The 16892-nt window shown below is 46.8% G+C and overlaps 1 long non-coding RNA gene across 1 annotated transcript in view; it reads right to left on the minus strand.

Annotated features, from left to right (window-relative positions):
- Window positions 1–488: 488 nt before the first annotated feature.
- The window catches only part of LOC144753061 (uncharacterized), a 473043-nt gene continuing 456639 nt past the window's right edge, over window positions 489–16892 (minus strand). Inside the window, exon 3 of the long non-coding RNA XR_013594188.1 lies at window positions 489–615. This is a non-coding gene — a long non-coding RNA (uncharacterized LOC144753061). The remainder of the gene's footprint in view (window positions 616–16892) is intronic.

Below are 16892 nucleotides of genomic sequence, written 5' to 3' on the forward strand. Positions count from 1 at the left end.
TTTTTGAATTTCAAGCATAAATAAATCTACATACATACAAAATTTTAATTTTCTGGATGAGCTAATGTTTTTTGCGAGTCAGGTCATTTAAGTCCAAAGGCTGGACTGTAACTGCGCTAGTCACGATCCAAAAATGTTACAGCTTACGTTGTGATGCCTTTAATTGGAATAATGCAAAAACAAATAGTTTATTTCAAAGGAGGTTAAGCAAACTTGTAATTCTTATATATTAAAAATATCACAAATTATAGGTCAAGAAGAAATATCAAAGGCCTTTTGTCCACTGCAGTCCAAACTCCAGTCTTCTAATAGTCACTTTCACTGAAGTGGAAATTACTCTGTGGAAGTGTGGCTGAAAAATACTCACAGAAACGCGAGAATTGAAGGCAGACCTGTCTTACACAGGTAGGCTCAGGGGGCAGACAGTAGCACTGTTTGAGACATCAAAGGACTCGAATCTAAATCACAAACCTCCATCATTGGACCCTTTTGAAGATGGCTGCATGACTCGAGCGAGGGGGTCAATGTTCTTTCTTCTTCCAGAAACCGGAAGCAAAGACATCTGTTTCTGATACAGCCCAGGAAGTGTTCGAAGGGAATCAACGCCAAAGTCCTCTGGGAGACAAGCATCTGGGATTGTTAATGCATGGTAAATGCTGAATTACATCCATATCAGTTACTTGTCGTTTTGACATTCTTTAAGCGCATCTGGTCTTTTCCGTTTGACATTTATGGTTCTTTAGTGCATGTGATGATGCTCTTTTAAAAGCTTACAAAACGCAGCCAGACCCTTGTTGCATGATCACGCATATCATCTCTGGGTTGGTCCTTTTTTACTGTTACTGAACCTGGAAACATCTGTGTTTGGTGCACAGTGTGAGACTGTAGCAATGGAGGGTGTAGGAAGAGGACAGCACAGGCTGAAGGCGAATGAGTACTCATGTGGGTTCAAAGGTGGCAGCAGAGCAGATGATGCCAAGGATGAGTACTCACTGCCATAAGGTAAGCCTCAAACACTCCAATCAAGCCTCACACATTCCACCATCAATAGCACCTGATCATATTTGTCATCTTCCTCCAGGAACAGTGGGCTTGTGCATGGGCCCATGGCTGCTTCCTTCCTGAGGGTCAGGTGACCCTTAGCCCCCGCCTCGGAGTTGATTATATAGAGCTTTCAGCCCTCTAATCAAACGATTATCCCCTCACTAAGGCATGATGGCTAACTCCTTCTCCCAAAGCATCCGCCTGGACCTCAAAGGTAGAGGGCAAATGTGACTTTCAAAGGAATCTTTCCAGATGGCTGACATCTGTGCTCATGGCTCAGGTACTTATGAAACCTGCAAATTCTTCTAGAACGTTGAACAATATTGACTGTTTAAACTGAAATTGGAGCAAATTAAGAAGCTCTGTGAAGACTTTAGAAGAAGTGGTTTGATGAGATTGCCAGCCTGAGTATGTAGCTTCACTGTCAAAACATCTTTCTGATGAAAACCAATTAACATCAGATACTGAACGAGAGGGAAATCCTGTTTGTTATGGATTACTAAATCCTCCTGTTACTCAAGAGACTGACTGAAAATTAACTTGAAATTCTGAGACGTAGATTCCACTCTGAAGGATGTCACCCATTCACAACCACTGTGCGACACACTAGTAGCACATTTTGTCTCAAAAATCATTTCCCTGTAATCCATTCTTCGCACAAAGTCACAAATCCCTGCGACACAGCCGTCCAGAGCAGCAGAGGCGGCCACTCCATTAGGGCGCTGGAGCACCACCCCACTGCTTTCTTACAGTGCGAGAAGCAGAAAATAAAATTATATTTTATTTAAAGCAGAAGGCAGGGGATGCCGGTTGGGGGCGGGCAGGTGTGCGGGTCAGGGAGTAGTGGCTTGCACCACTCTGGGTGTCCTGACTGTTTGGTCGGCCCTGAGGCTGAACAAAGCAGGCATGCGCACTCTACATTTTCTCTATGTTTCACTGAAATTCGGGTTGTCAGCAGCAGTGGGGGCAGCCGAGAGATCATTTGCATTTCTATTGCCTACTCAGCAGAACCTATAATACGGGTATGGCTGCATTATATTGTGATAGTCCCAGACACTTGATGGGAAGGAGAAAAGGTTTGAAATTCCTAGGAATACAGTGGGAACCAACCACTCCCATAGAACAATTATGTTAAGAAAACAATTACGAGTATTTAGTGACACATACCTTACCTAGAATTGTTTCATCAATTTTAATGACAGGTAATATTGCTCAGCTTAATGGTACTACATTTCAATTCAATTCAAGGATTCTTTATTCGATGACTAAAAATCACCATAAAAGCAGATACATTATACATAAGTAAAAAATTCATTAAATCATGTTCAAGAACCCGATTACAATAGTATTATTTACATATTAAAAAAGGAAAAGAGGGATTGTGACACTTTAAAACAGTTAATAACAACTTTTGAACATCATTCTTCACCTCTGGTTACCCTTAAACGGACCGCCACTTTGATGAAGTTCATTATACAGCATAATGTTAACGGGTCAGATGCTTTCTGTAGGTAAGTTAGGGCCTCATTAGCATGTTCCAGATTGGCTTGTTTTAAAATTTTCACTAGAAATCTGCGCCTAGCCATGGTGAAGAAAGGGCAGAGTAGAACAAAGTGAAGGGAATCCTGCGGAGACCTATTGTCGCAGCCGCAGGATCCCTTCTGCTCAATTGTTGTTGAGAACCCTGCTGGTGATGCCAATATATAAGGTAGTAAATTTAATCTGAGGCGGCACATCAAAAATCTATCCTGAGCGTTGTGCATGAGGTACAAATATGGCTCCACACCCTCGACGCTCTTGGCCAAATTGTGAGCCCTCACTGTCTTTTTAAGCCCTTCAACCTGTGCTCTCTGTTGTGCTTTTTGCTCCAGAAAAGCTTTTTTTACTAACGTCTTATGCTGGGCTATAATTGCTGCAGGGTTAGTGAAGAGGTTCCTATAGCCAAGGGCCTCTAAGGTACTCTTTACATAAATGAGCCATGGTATTCTCATACAATTATCCCTTTCTAAGCAATCATTTAAAATTTCTCTGCTTAGAGATGCATCAGGGTTAACCTAAATTTTTAACCAGGCCACTATTGGCCTAAGTTTTACCTGATCTTCTAGATAAGGCCTCCCTAGTTCCCTGTGTGCTATAAAGCCCGCAGTGCTTGGGGGTACCCTCAGGATGGTTTTTAGGTATTTATTTTCCTCCCGCTGAATTTTTACAGTATTAACAAAGCCCCATACCTCTGCCCCATAGGTCACTTTGGAGCAGCATATGGAGCTGTACAGGTTCATCACCTGTTCAGGGCTCCATCTGCCTACCCTCCTACCATAGCTTGCTATTGCCCCATTAGTAGCGATCATTTTGCTGCAGCGCTCCTCAACTAGTGAATTAAATTGTAAAGCCCCGTCAAAAAGTACACCTAAATAGGGAAATGTTTTGACCTCTTCTATTTTGTGGTTTCCTATCGTGTACGTAAATTTGGTGCAAGGTTTGTTACCAGCCAGCAGCACATATGATTTGCCCAAATTAACAAAAAGGTCTAGGGAGCCCATAAATTTGACAAAACCGTCAATCAAAATCTGTAAGCTCCTAGGCGTACGTGCGAGTAGGACCGCGTCATCTGCATAAAGCAGAACCGGAATATGACGCGTCCCCACCCTTGGGCAATCTGTTTTTAAATTTAACGAAAACTGCTCCAAATTATTTATGTAAAGGGTAAATAAAAAAGGGGCAAGAATACAACCTTGCCGAACCCCACTCTTACAAGGAAATGGGTCGGTCAACCCCCCCTCCCTGTTAAAGCGAACCTTAGCAGAGGTATCGCTGTGAAGTTCCCTTAAGATATTAATTAGGCCACCCTCTATCCCCATGAGGGACATCATGACCCAAAGTTTCTCCCTGTTAACATGATCGAATGCTGCTGAATGGTACTACATTTAAAACTCACTGTCTCACACAGAGGCCATTGGTAATAAACAATATGAAATCTAAAATCACTCCACAGAAAAACTAGGAATATTTTCCAAATACAAGACCAATCAATATAAACCAACCCCAAATACAGGCTGAAAGTTTTAGACCAATCAGTCTCCATTTATTTCAGCAAATCTCTGAATTAGTTGTCAATACTGTAAATCTCGTTCTTAGGGGCATGGGTTGCACAGCAGTATTTGTGGTGGGTGATTGTTTTTTTACCACTGGTGTCCGAATGGAGGTGTCATGCACTATTGCAGTTGGATAACCAAGCTACTCCCGATGAACATTTATTTGTATAAAGGTTTTATTGTATGCACCTTGGTGGTCAACTCTCCCAATTTTACGATCTTGGGAGATTTGAATTTTCATTTTGATAACCACACTGATGTAGATGCGGTGAATTTAATGGCGGACTTAGCGGCCTGCCAGCTAGACCAGCGGGTTCCAGGTCCCACTCATTCAGCCGGTCACCTGCTGGATTCGATTTTTACCAACATTCCTTCCCTGATTACACAATCACCGGTACCCATGACCTGGTCGGACCATTTTTTGGTCCCTTTGCGTATTCAGGGCATAGCTCCTAAATGTAATTTAGAGAACTCCTATTCCTTAAAACGCCCTTGCCATAAGCTTAATTGGGATCATTTGAAACCCTACTTTCGGGCTCCGTCCCAGAGCTGTCGACAGATCCTGACAAAGCGTATTTAGCCTTTTCTGACTGGATTAGTCAGCCATTAGATAAGCTAATTCCAGCTAAGTGGTCCCCTAATCGCATGTCCAAGTCTAATCCGTGGTATAATGATAAGCTAGCTTTGCTGCGAAAAATCTGTAAAAAATGTGAAAGATCCTGGAGAAAGGACTTTGATCCTCTAATGAAAGCGCACTATCGGGACACAGTAAGGACGTACCACAGGGCAATTCACACTGAACGTGTAGCTTTCTATGCTTTAAAAATTAGGAATAGTATTAATCCCGTGAAGAGTATCTTCTCTATTGTGTCAGATTTAAAAAATCAGAAGGAGACGGCTGGCCCATTAATTTCCTCGAGTCAGCAATGTGAGGAACTTGCCTTATTCTTTTTTAAAAAGATAGAAGACATCTACAAAGGCTTCCGCATGACTGCTCTGGACTGCCCTGAAATACTTAGCAATGGGACGCTGAACACCTTAGAGGTATTTCCTCAGATTGAGCAGGACCGGCTACTTGCCCTTTGTGCAAAAATCAAATCAGGCTCATCGGCCGATCCTTTGAAACCTGACCACTTTAGGAGAATTTTACCTACTATTTCTCCCTCTCTTGGCCAAGTGATTAATAAATCACTCAGTCGAGCGATCATTCCTACAGCATGGAAACAGGCCAGAGTACGGCCATTGCTCAAAAAACCTACCCTGGATGCCAAAAAAACAGAGAATTTCAGGCCAATTTTATTGCTTCCCTGGACTGCAAAAATTGTGGAAGCATATATTAATTCCATTCTTTCGGACCACCTGACCAGCAATAATATACTCGACCCCTCGCAAAATGGATTTCGTGCTGGCCATGGTACGGAGTCAGCGCTTTTGACTGTACAAGAACATCTCTGGGCAGCACTGGACGCAGGACAGACGTCAGCACTGATCCTTCTGGATCTCAGTGCTGCGTTCGATGCGGTGTCCCATGCCATCTTGCTGCGTCGGTTGAAAGAGGCAGTCATCTGTGGCCTTGCTTTGAAGTGGCTTGCGTAATTTCTTTCAGATAGGTCTTACCAGGTGACTGCGCCCCCTTTTTTTTCATCAACCTTTCCCATCAAGCACGGAGTACCACAGGGTTCATCTTTGAGTCCTCTGCTCTTTAATTTGTATGTACAACCTTTGGCTGTTTTTGCCAAGAGCAGAGGGCTGACGGTGGTCTCCTACGCCGATGACATGCAGCTGGTGGTGGCACTTTCTGGTAACTCTAGGGACAATGCCGCTAAGTTCCAAGGTGATCTTGCGGCAGTTGCCGGCTGAATGACAGCCAATTGCCTCCAGCTGAACGATAGTAAGTCGGAGGTGTTGCTGGTGGGAAAGGATCATGGGCTATGGAATGAGCACTGGTGGCCCAGGAATCTAGGTACCCCTCCCCCTCCTAAACAGGTGGTAAAGAACTTGGGGGTCTGGATGGACTCTTCGCTTAGTCTCCAGACTCAAACAAAGAAGGTAGCGGGTACCTGTTTTGGTCTCCTCTGTGGGCTGAGACCTATCCTGGGCTTCTTCGATGCTCCGACCAGACAGCTCATTATTCAGGCACTGATTATCTCAAGGCTCGATTATGTGAACTCTCTGTACCTAGGGGTAAACAAGGCAGAAGTACTAAGGTTACAGGGAGTTCAGAATGCCGGAATTCGAGCTCTTTTGGGCTTGCGTAGAGTCTGCTCAGTGTCTGGCAGTCTTCGTCGCCTTCACTGGCTGCCCGTAGCTCAAAGGATTGAGTTTAAAGCACTCTGTATAGCTTTTAAAATTCTGAAGCTTGGATCCCCTAGCTCCCTGACAGATTTGCTTTCTTTCTATGTTCCCCCCCGCCAGCTTCGCTCTATGGGCCAACATTTGCTGCGGGTTCCTCGCGTCAGGAAAGTCCGAGCTGGAGGTCGTTCTTTCCGCTATAGAGCGGCTGTTCTCTGGAATTCTCTGCCCCCTCATATTCGTGGCCTTGACAATCTCACTCATTTTAGGAGAGCTATTAAAACCTTTCTCTTTCCTATTGTGAAGACCGTCTTCCGTATCTTTGCTGCTGTTTTTCTTCCAGCGCCGGGACGCCCCTTGGCTGGGGCAGCTGTCGCGCTCTATAAATGTTAAAAATAGAAATAAATATCAGACCCGCTAGGATTTTGTGCTTTGCAAAGACATTGGGCAATTAGGACTTTCTTAAAAATCCTGTGATTTTTACAAAACCCCGAGATATATATATATATCCATCATCACAGGAAAACCATTCGAAGCAGAGCCACACGGAGGTAAGTTTTAAGCTCGTGTTTATTAGGAGACAGCCTTCCAGCAGGAACCATCAAGGAAACAGCAATGTTCAAATGTGTACGCCAGACGCGTTTCTAGGGTGATTCTTTCTTCAGTGGTGTTGTTTCAAACTGACTTAAAAGCGCTGTTGAAGACACTCACGATAATCACATATATATAAATGAAACATTGGAAGCGCACTACCCCAGGCTACCTTTATCCTTGTTTGTGCTATTCCTATCCATACATATTTAGTTGTCTCCTGGTTTCCTCTGTCAGCTTGCTTCGCTTCTCTGTGGCCCACATTCAATCAATCAATCAATCAATCATAACACTTGTATAGCGCGCTACTCACCCGGGAGGGTCTCAAGGTGCTTGGGGGAAGGGGTCCGCTACTGCTCGAACAGCCAGGTCTTGAGTTGTCTCCTGAAGGCGAGATGGTCCTGGGTCAGTCGCAGGTGGATGGGGAGGGAGTTCCATGTTTTGGCCGCCAGGTAGGAGAAGGATCATCCTCCGGCGATGGCTCTTCGTATGCGTGGAACGGCGGCGAGGGCGTGGCTGGTCGTTCGTAGCTGGCGGGTGGGAGTGTAGAAGGTCAGGCGGTCGTTGAGGTACTTGGGGCCCAGGTCGTGGAGAGACTTGTGTGCGTGGGTGAGGAGCCTGAACGTGATCCTCTTGTTGACGGGGAGCCAGTGCAGGTCCCTCAGGTGGCCGGAGATGTGGCAGCGTCGGGGGATGTCCAGGATGAGTCGGGCAGAGGCGTTCTGAATGCGTTGGAGTCTTCTCTGTAGCTTGGCTGTGGTTCCGGCGTAGAGGGTGTTTCCGTAGTCCAGTCGGCTGGTGACGAGTGCCTGGGTGACCGTCTTCGTGGTTTTGGTCGGGATCCATCGGAAGATCTTGCGGATCATGCGTAGGGTGTGAAAGCAAGATGAGGAGACGGCGTTGACTTGTCTGGTCATCGAGAAGGAGGAGTCCAGGATGAAGCCCAGGTTGCGTGCGTGGTCTGTTGGCTTGGGAGCCGTGCCCAGGGCGGGGGGCCACCAGGAGTCGTCCCAGGCGGAGGGCGATGGTCCCAGGATGAGGACTTCCGTCTTGTCTGAGTTCAGTTTCAGGCGGCTGGTCTTCATCCACTCGGCGACGTCTTTCATCCCTTCGTGTAGGCTGGTTCTGGCGGTGTCGGGGTCCCTGGTGAGGGAGAGGATCAGCTGGGTGTCGTCGGCGTAGGAGATGATGTTGAGGTTGTGTTGGCGTGCGATGGCTGCAAGAGGTCTCATGTAGACGTTGAAGAGGGTGGGGCTGAGTGATGATCCTTGTGGTACGCCGCAGATGACTTCGTTGGCCTCGGATCGAAACGGGGGGAGGCGAACTCTCTGTGTTCTTCCGGCGAGGAACGAGATGTTCCACTCCAGTGCCTTCTCTTGGATGCCGATGTTGCTGAGGCATTGGACTAGGGTGCGGTGGCAGACAGTGTCGAATGCTACAGAGAGGTCCAGGAGGATGAGTGCCGCTGTTTCCCCGATGTCGAGCAGGGCTCGGATGTCGTCGGTGGCTGCGATCAGGGCGGTCTCGGTGCTGTGGTTGGCTCTGAAACCGGACTGCGAGGGGTCGAGAGATTCGTTCGTCTCGAGGAAGGCGGCCAGCTGTCTGTTGACGATCTTCTCGATGACTTTAGCAGGAAAAGGGAGGAGCGAGATGGGGCGGAAGTTCTTGAGGTCGGTGGGGTCCGCTGTTGGTTTCTTCAGTAGGGCGCTGAGCTCCGCATGCTTCCAGCTCTCCGGGAAGGTGGCGGTGTTGAAGGAGGAGTTGATGACGTCCCGGAGTTGGGGTGCGATGATGGAGTCGGCCTTGTTGAAGACATGGTGGGGGCAGGGGTCGGTCCGAGATCCGGAGTGGATGGTGTTCATCGTGCGGGCTGTGTCTTCGGTGGTCACTGTGGTCCAGGTGCGGAGGGTGGCGGTGGGGGGCGTTGGTTCGCAGGTTGAGTGCGTGGGTGGTGCGCCGAAGCTGTTGTGGATGTTGGCGATCTTGCGGTGGAAGAACGAGGCGAGAGAGTCGCAGAGATCTTGTGAAGGAGTGATGTCGCTGTTGCCGGTGCTGGGGTTGGAGAACTCCTTGACGATGCTGAAGAGTTCCTTGCTGTCGTGGGCGTTGTTGTCCAGTCGATCCTTTAGTGATTTCTTCTTGGTGGTGCAGATAAGCTGGTGGTGTTTTCGGGTGGCTTGTTTGAGGGCGGTCATGTTGTCTGTGGTCTGGTCGAGGAGCCAGGCTTTCTCGAGGGTGCGGCAGTTCTTTTTGGAGTCCTTGAGTTCGTCGGTGAACCAGGAGGCCTTCTTGCTTCTGGGTCTGCTGGGAGGGTTCTTCAGTGGTGAGAGGTTGTGGGCGCAGGCGGTCAGCCACTGTGTGAAGTTGCGGGCTGCTTCGTTGGGGTCTGTTGTGCTGGCGGGTGGGCTCTGGCTGAGGGAGGTGGTGAGCTGGTCGGCGGTGATGTTGCTCCAAGTCCTGTGAGGTACCTGTTGCGGGTGGTGGTGGGTCGTGGTTCTTTTGAAGCTAAAGTGGACGCAGCTGTGGTCGGTCCAGTGGAGTCCGGTGGCGTGGCTGAAGGTGATGTACTTGCTGGAAGAGAATACGGGATCAAGCGTGTGGCCGGCGTAGTGGGTGGGGGTGTTGACTAGTTGCTTGAGTCCGAGGTTGGCGAGGTTTTCCAGCAGGGCGACGGTGTTGCGGTCCTTGTTGTTCTCCAGGTGGAAGTTGAGGTCCCCTAGGAGGATGTAGTCGGTGGAGGGGAGGGCGTGCGGGCTGATGAAGTCGGCGATGTCTTCGCTGAATTGTGTGCGTGGTCGCGGGGGTCTGTAGACGAGGGTGCCTCTGAGGGTCGTCTTAGGGTCGGTGTGTATCTGGAAGTGAAGGTGTTCCGCGGTGGCGAAGGTATCGTTGGAGTCGGTCGTGATGCGGATGGTGTTCTTGTGGACGATGGCGATGCCTCCTCCGGTCTGGTTGATGCGGTCCCTCCTGATGATCTTGTACCCGTCCGGGATGGCCATGGCGATATCGGGGGCTGAGGAGACGTTCATCCAGGTTTACGTGAGGAAGGCGATGTCGGGTGACATTGTGTCGAGGAGGTTCCAGAGTTCCACGGCGTGTCTGTGGACGGAGCGGGTGTTGAGCAGGATGCACTTCAGGTGGTTGCTGCTGGTGTTTGGCTTCGCGGGTGCGGTGCAGGTTCGGAGGCAGGTGAACTTGCAGCTCCTGCAGGTGAAGGGTCCGTGGGTGCGTTTCGGGGTGGCTCGGCAGCAGGCGGGGTTCCGGCCGGCATTGAGTGCGTTGAGGGCGGCGGTATCGTAGGTCAGTCGGGTCGTCTTGCATCGGCGGGGGCCAGGTGTCCTGGCACTGGGCGCGGGCCAGGCACGGACGGGCGCAGACGGGCTTGCCTTTGCCGCACAATCGGCGCGCCCGCTGCGCGTCAATGCTTCGCGTCCGTGGGGGCGACATAAGAAGGAGCCGGGAGGGAGGCGCAGCTGGGTGGCGGGAGCGGGGCGGCGAATGGGCAGGAGGGGGGCGGGGCCGCAGGGAGGCAGCGGCGGGAAAGGAGGGCAGGGGGCGGCTCAGCGGCGGCTGGGTCGTCCTGTGAAAAAAAAGGTTAGGAGAGGGAGAAAAAACGAAAGAAAAAACGAAGGCAGCAGCAAGGCAGCAAAGGGCACAGCAAGGGCACAGCTGATGGGGCAAAAGCAAAGAAAAAAACGAGAGCAGCAGCGAGGCAGCAAAGGGCACAGCAAAGGGCACAGCTGATGGGGGCAAAAACGAAGAAAAAAACGAAGGCAGCAGCGAGGCAGCAAAGGGCACAGCAAAGGGCACAGCTGATGGAGGCAGTAGCAGGGGTGTGTGGGGGCGACCTCGCCTGGTTACAGGCATTAGTTGTGTAATGTGAACTTTCTATGGGCAACGCAGTAGTTGTCTTCAATGAGTTATTTCCACATGGATACAGATGTGTGATGGTTTGCCTCAGGCTGCCAGGTGCACACTGCTGCGGGGTCTTCTTGGCAAGAGGTGGTGGGGAGTAGAGCTGTGGGTATCTTTCACACCCGGGAGGCGCTAGATACTGATTGTAAACCAGATGCCGCCATGTGGTACAGTTGAGGTAAGGTGATTGCAGTTTTTCTGACATTTATTTGTAATGTGGTTGATGTGGGAGACTAGTCTATTTCAACAAATGAAAAATGGGAGGGCGTCACAGTGATTATTTGCATTAATATTAGTGAGCTGCTGTTGTGTTGCAATATTGAAAACCCATGTCATCACTATCCATGAATATTATAGATGTGAACACATTTTGGAGGACTGGCTATGCAGTGTCAGTGACCTAGTCAAATAGGGCAGGAAACAGTTGTAACTGGACCATATATTCAAAACTGAACCTAACAGGGGACCGGGGGCCTCCTAAATATGTTTGGCCCAGGGCCCCAAAAATCCTTAAGATATCCCAGTTTGCCCACTCTTTTAAAAAATAATTCTCGGGGGACGAACCCCCAGAACCCCCCTTAGGTTGTTCAGGCTTGTTCGCCACAGTGCACGCCCACACACATTTTACACCCCATCCCTTTCAAATGTCACCAGACACCACTGCAAAGCAGCGGTTGAAATTATTGAGTCCACTGACAACGGTCCTTGTTAAATCATGCTGACATCTACACATCTTTATGGAGCTTTTACTTACCTTGTCAGCGTCTGCCCGTCAGCTGTGGGGTGGGGCGTGCTACGACCTATGAATATGTAGGAGCACTGTTCTTCAAAAACTATGTGTAGTGTAGGAAAGGGAGTAGAAGGTTCAGGAGTGAGTGATGCTATATTAAAAAATACCTGACTCTATGGACTACAACACTTTAATATTCCTAGAAGATGGTATTATTAAAAGTGGAGAATAGTTTGGAGGTACAATGCTATGATGAGCAGTTTCTCCTATGTTGTCAACATGTTTCGAAGCCCTCCCGTGGCTTCTTCGTCAGGACCATCAAAATCCCTTCTATACTCACAATTTAATGTAAAGAAATGTCAAAAATATTATAGAAAATAAGTATAAAAAATGAGTGTATGTACATGTAGATACTACTAAGTGATGAGCACGCCAAATAAACATGCACAGCATACAATACACCAATAGGTATACTACTTTATGTAAATCTGGAAGAAAAGAACACAGTATTTAAAAACATAAGATGTACATCAACCATCATAATAGGTGGTAACCTGTAAGGAAGGTGATATATAGTGATATATTTTTATTATCTTTATCAGTGATGCTCAACCAGGTGCTGCTAAAATAAGAAATAGACAATACAGGGACAAACTCACAATGAACATAAATCACACACTCTATGAAAAAGAGAAAGAAAAAACGGAAGTTGCAAGTCCCAATTTTTCAACCCAAAATGGCTCAATGTTAGTGTCTCCCGTCTAAAATTGCCTCAGCTTCAGTATAAACGAATAGGGAAAAACATTCCCCCAATTTGTTTTCAAAATCTCTATTCCCAGTTTGAAAGTGTTGGCATGTATGAAAAGGGAGGTAATGGTGATTTCAGTGTACAAGGGTGGGTAGAGGTAAAGGGAGGTAAGTGTGATTTTAGGGTTCAGAGGTGAGAAGAGGTAAAGGGAGGGAGATAAGGATGGTTTTAGGGTTCGGGCATAGATAAAAGGTAAGTGTGATTACAGGGTTCAGAGGTGGGTAGAGGTAAAGAGAGGCATGGGTGATTTTAGTGTTCACTGGCTGTAAAATCACCCTTACCTCCATTTTGAGGTACAGGGAGATAAGAATGATATTAGGGTTAAGGGGTGAGTAGAGGTAATGGAATGTTAGGGGGATTTTTCTGTTCATGGGTGGGTTAAGGTGAGGTGAGAGATGGGTGACTTTTGGGTTCTGGGTGGGTAGATGTAAATGGATTTGAGGGTGATTTTAGGGTTATGATAGGTAGAGATAAAAGGTGATTTTAGGGTTCAGAGGTTGTTTGAGGTAAAGATATGCGAGGGTGATTTTAGGGTTCATGGTGGCTAGAGGTAAAAGGATGTAAGGGTGATTTTAGGGTTCTGAGTGGGTAGCGGTAAAGGGAGGTTAGAGTGGTACTATACAGTTCTCACCATCCCATAATAAAGTTGTCTTGCAAGCAAATTGAAAAATATGTATTTATCAAGTAGTCTTGCAAGTAAAACAAAGAAAATAATTATCACACTCTGAAGGTAAGTATAGATGAATTACTCTAATCAAGGGGAAGAAACAGATACAAAGAATGAAGGGGAAGAAACAGAAATGAAGACAAACTGAAAGCTGGCATGATCTCACTATGAAAAGCAAGACATTAATAGTGACAATGAAGCTAACCAATGATAAGTAACGTGTGGTTCCAAAGCCTTTTTAATTTTGTTATTTTGAAGTAACTAAAAATGTTCACAAGTGACACCATATAGACGCTCTCAGGTGAGACTTAGAAATTGCTGTTGTGCATGGTGTGTCTCTCATGCAATTACACACAAGGAAGGTCCCAGGGGAAAGTTTAAAGACCCTACTGTTAAGCCCCCTGTATAGAAGTAACACCAACCTAAAATTAACAGAGAGTCAGAAAAACATGCAAACAATGTACCCAAATACAGTTGTACAGGAAATAGTTATTAAACTATGCGAGTTCCCATCAGTCCACCATCGAGACCGCCCTTCATCATCTGGGATCTCTGGTGCATAAATTCTGTCACATTAGCGGTTGAAAAAACCTGTGCTGGTGGATGACTAAACCAGGCACAGGAAAAACCACAGCGATATTTACAGATGTGAATCAGAAAAGCGTATCTAGATGGGAACTGAAATTAGCAGTGCGTGTGAAAAAAATGTGTTTGTGAAAATGAAAGAAAAATGCTCTAAAATTAGGTAGTGGTCGGGAAAGAAATTTAATAAACACCCTCACACTCCTAAATCAATAAAAACAGTGCAATAGTGGTTTAACAAATAGCCACTAAAGATGAAAGGTCGACATGTTTCTGCAGACACCCGGAGTCTAGTGATCTCCTGCTGCTTCCTCGGGACCATTAATGCTACTGCTAGAAAAAATAATAAATAAGAACCATATCACCTGAAAGTGTATGTGTCAACATCCTCTCATCCTAAAAATAGGGGAGAAAATTATAGTATAAGGGTACAAAATCAAGCACGCATCCAAATATAACGTGCACTTTGCGTGCCATTATTAATATGCTAGACATAGGCTCATATTGCCCAGCACTCAGACTAACAAACTTAGTCACAAATCACCAGTTCAGCAAATTTGTAGATTGCGGTTCACTCACCCATTTAATGAGAAGGAACCACTCCACCTCACCTGGCACGAGCTCAGGTAAATGGATGCACCGCACTAAAAACAAACAACAAATCAAAAGATGTAACCACATCTAAATGCATTCCTAAACTGATCGATCTTAGCATGCTCCACACCAAGCATCACATTCCTACCAGCGCCGTGGAACAGCACCTGGTCAGTAAATCGTAGTTTGTATAGGGTAGTTATAAGTTGATGACAGCGCTATGTAAAGTCATCTCTGTTACCAACAAGTGTGCGCATGCATACGCACATGACTACAATGCCAGAGTATTACGCGGGCAATATTGCACGTGAAGACGGGACACAGCCTTTCTCACTCACACGCATGCATGCCAGCCGTCTTACCTCTCCGTCGGTGCACCGGTCGTCCCTCTAAGCTCTATCGTAGGGAGGAACCGACTCGGTGCACCGGCGAGGTAAATAAACCTTACTTGCTTCCGCATCCACCGCGCACCAATGTCCAACGCCCCCTGTGCGTGATGACATCATGCGCCTACTTGTTCCTTGGTACGCTCTAGCTGCTGGGAAATGTAGTTCCCGAACACTCTCTGTCCCGTGACAGAGTATACCGTGAGAACCCGCTATGTTATAGGGTAGTTGTATTCACTGATTATCTTATGCCAATAACCAGGAATGCGTTTTCATGTTGAATGCGCTGCGTCAACAACAATTTAGACAATTGTGAAATCATATTAATGATAGTTTTGTGACCATGCGGAAATATTTTTTGACAACGCAAAACTAGGCAAAACTAGTAGCATAATGGATAAGAAGTCTCCTTCTCTCAAAATTAGGAGGAATCCACAAACAAATAGTGAGGAAGCTGGATGATCATCCCACTGGTTAGACAATTAGGCAAAAATAGACCAACAACAAGCCAGACAGATCCTCTGCACCAAAGCCTAGTACAATTTCATGGTGCCATTGCTTTATATGATTGCCAATCATACGTGCTGGGGCGGGTTAAGTTATTAACCTACCAAAGATGGAATCTGCTCTGTTCACAAAAGTGCCAGTTTATCAAAGACTGTGTACTATCAAGGGAGTTAGGGTCCATTATAAAGACACCCCTTCTGCTGTCTACAGGGACATCCACGGGATGGCATCATTCAGCCCACGTTCATCACTGCGAAGGCGATAGACCCACTTTTGTTCACATTTGAACAGAAATTTCGCCGTATCGGTAACTGATGATGGAATCCATGGTTGGTCCAAAACTGTCCACATAATGTCAGTGGGCTGATGACCCACCTGCAAGAAATGATTTGTCAGTTTGGTAGCTTGTTTACAGCACCGGATAGAACTTTTATGTTCAGAGATTCTGAGCTTTACCTTTCTGGTGGTCATCCCCACGTAATTTAGTTTACAGGGACATGTTATTAAGTAGACCAAGTTGGAGCTGTTACAGTTGGTAAACCGTTTCAGTTGCCAGGGTCTATCCGTGCCTATGTCTATGGATAGTGTTTTTGTCGTTTGCGGACATGCCGCACAGCCACCGCAGGGATGGTGTCCGGTGACTGCAGGCATGTCCCAAAGGGTACCGACAGCTCGAGGAATCATGGTTTTGGGCCTTGTATGGACCAATTGGTCCCTCAGATTTTGGCCTCTCCGAAAGGCAAACAAAGGGGGAGGTATAGGATCACTCCCTGTCTTGAGGATTTTCCAATTCCTCTTCACAATTTTTTGGACTTGGTTTGAAAGTGTACTGAATGTATTCACACAAGTCATTCTTTCTTGTGAGCTCTTTGGAGGTGTTGGTTCCAAAAGACATTGCCTATTATTGTTGGCTGCACGTTTTTTGGAGTTTTTTACAAGATGTTTAGGGTATTTTTTATCATACAGATTTCTTTCCAAAGCTTGGGAGTGTAAGGCGAAGGCCGTTTTGGTGGAACAATTCCTCTGAATACGGAGGAATTGCCCAAAAGGCAGATTATCCCTCAACGCCTTCGGATGAAAGCTGTCGTAGCTTAACAGGGAATTCCTAGCCATTGGCTTTCGGTATAACTCCGACTGTAACCCCCCTCCTGATGCAGAAATCAACAGATCCAAGAATGCTAGTTTGTGTCTGTCCAACTCCATGGTAAACTTCAGAAATGAATTTCTTTCGTTTAACCAAGTGTGAAATTGACAGAGTTCCTCTTCCGTCCCCCGCCATACGACAAAAATGTCATCTATATACCTTCTCCATACTCGCAGACATTGAAGATGGGGATTAGTGTCTGCGAGTACGTGTGTTTGTTCGAAGGTATGTACATACAGGTTAGCGAGACTAGGAGCAAAAACACTTCCCATGCTTGTCCCGCTAACCTGTAGGTAGATCGATTCTTCGTAAGCGAAGAAATTCTCGGTCATGGCGATGGTTGCCAACGTCATGATGAAACTGACTGGCGTGATGGAGTTTAAGTCTCTAGCTGTTAAAAGAGCTTCAATAGCTTCCAGTGTCTCAGTCTGTGGAATGGAGGTATATAGGCTCTCCACATCAAAGGACACTAGAAAATCAAGGTCCATATTAAAATCAATATCAGGCAAAATCCTGAGGACATCCTTTGTGTCCTTCAAG

This window comes from Lissotriton helveticus, chromosome 5_1, assembly GCF_964261635.1.
Source record: "Lissotriton helveticus chromosome 5_1, aLisHel1.1, whole genome shotgun sequence".
NCBI lineage: Eukaryota > Metazoa > Chordata > Amphibia > Caudata > Salamandridae > Lissotriton > Lissotriton helveticus.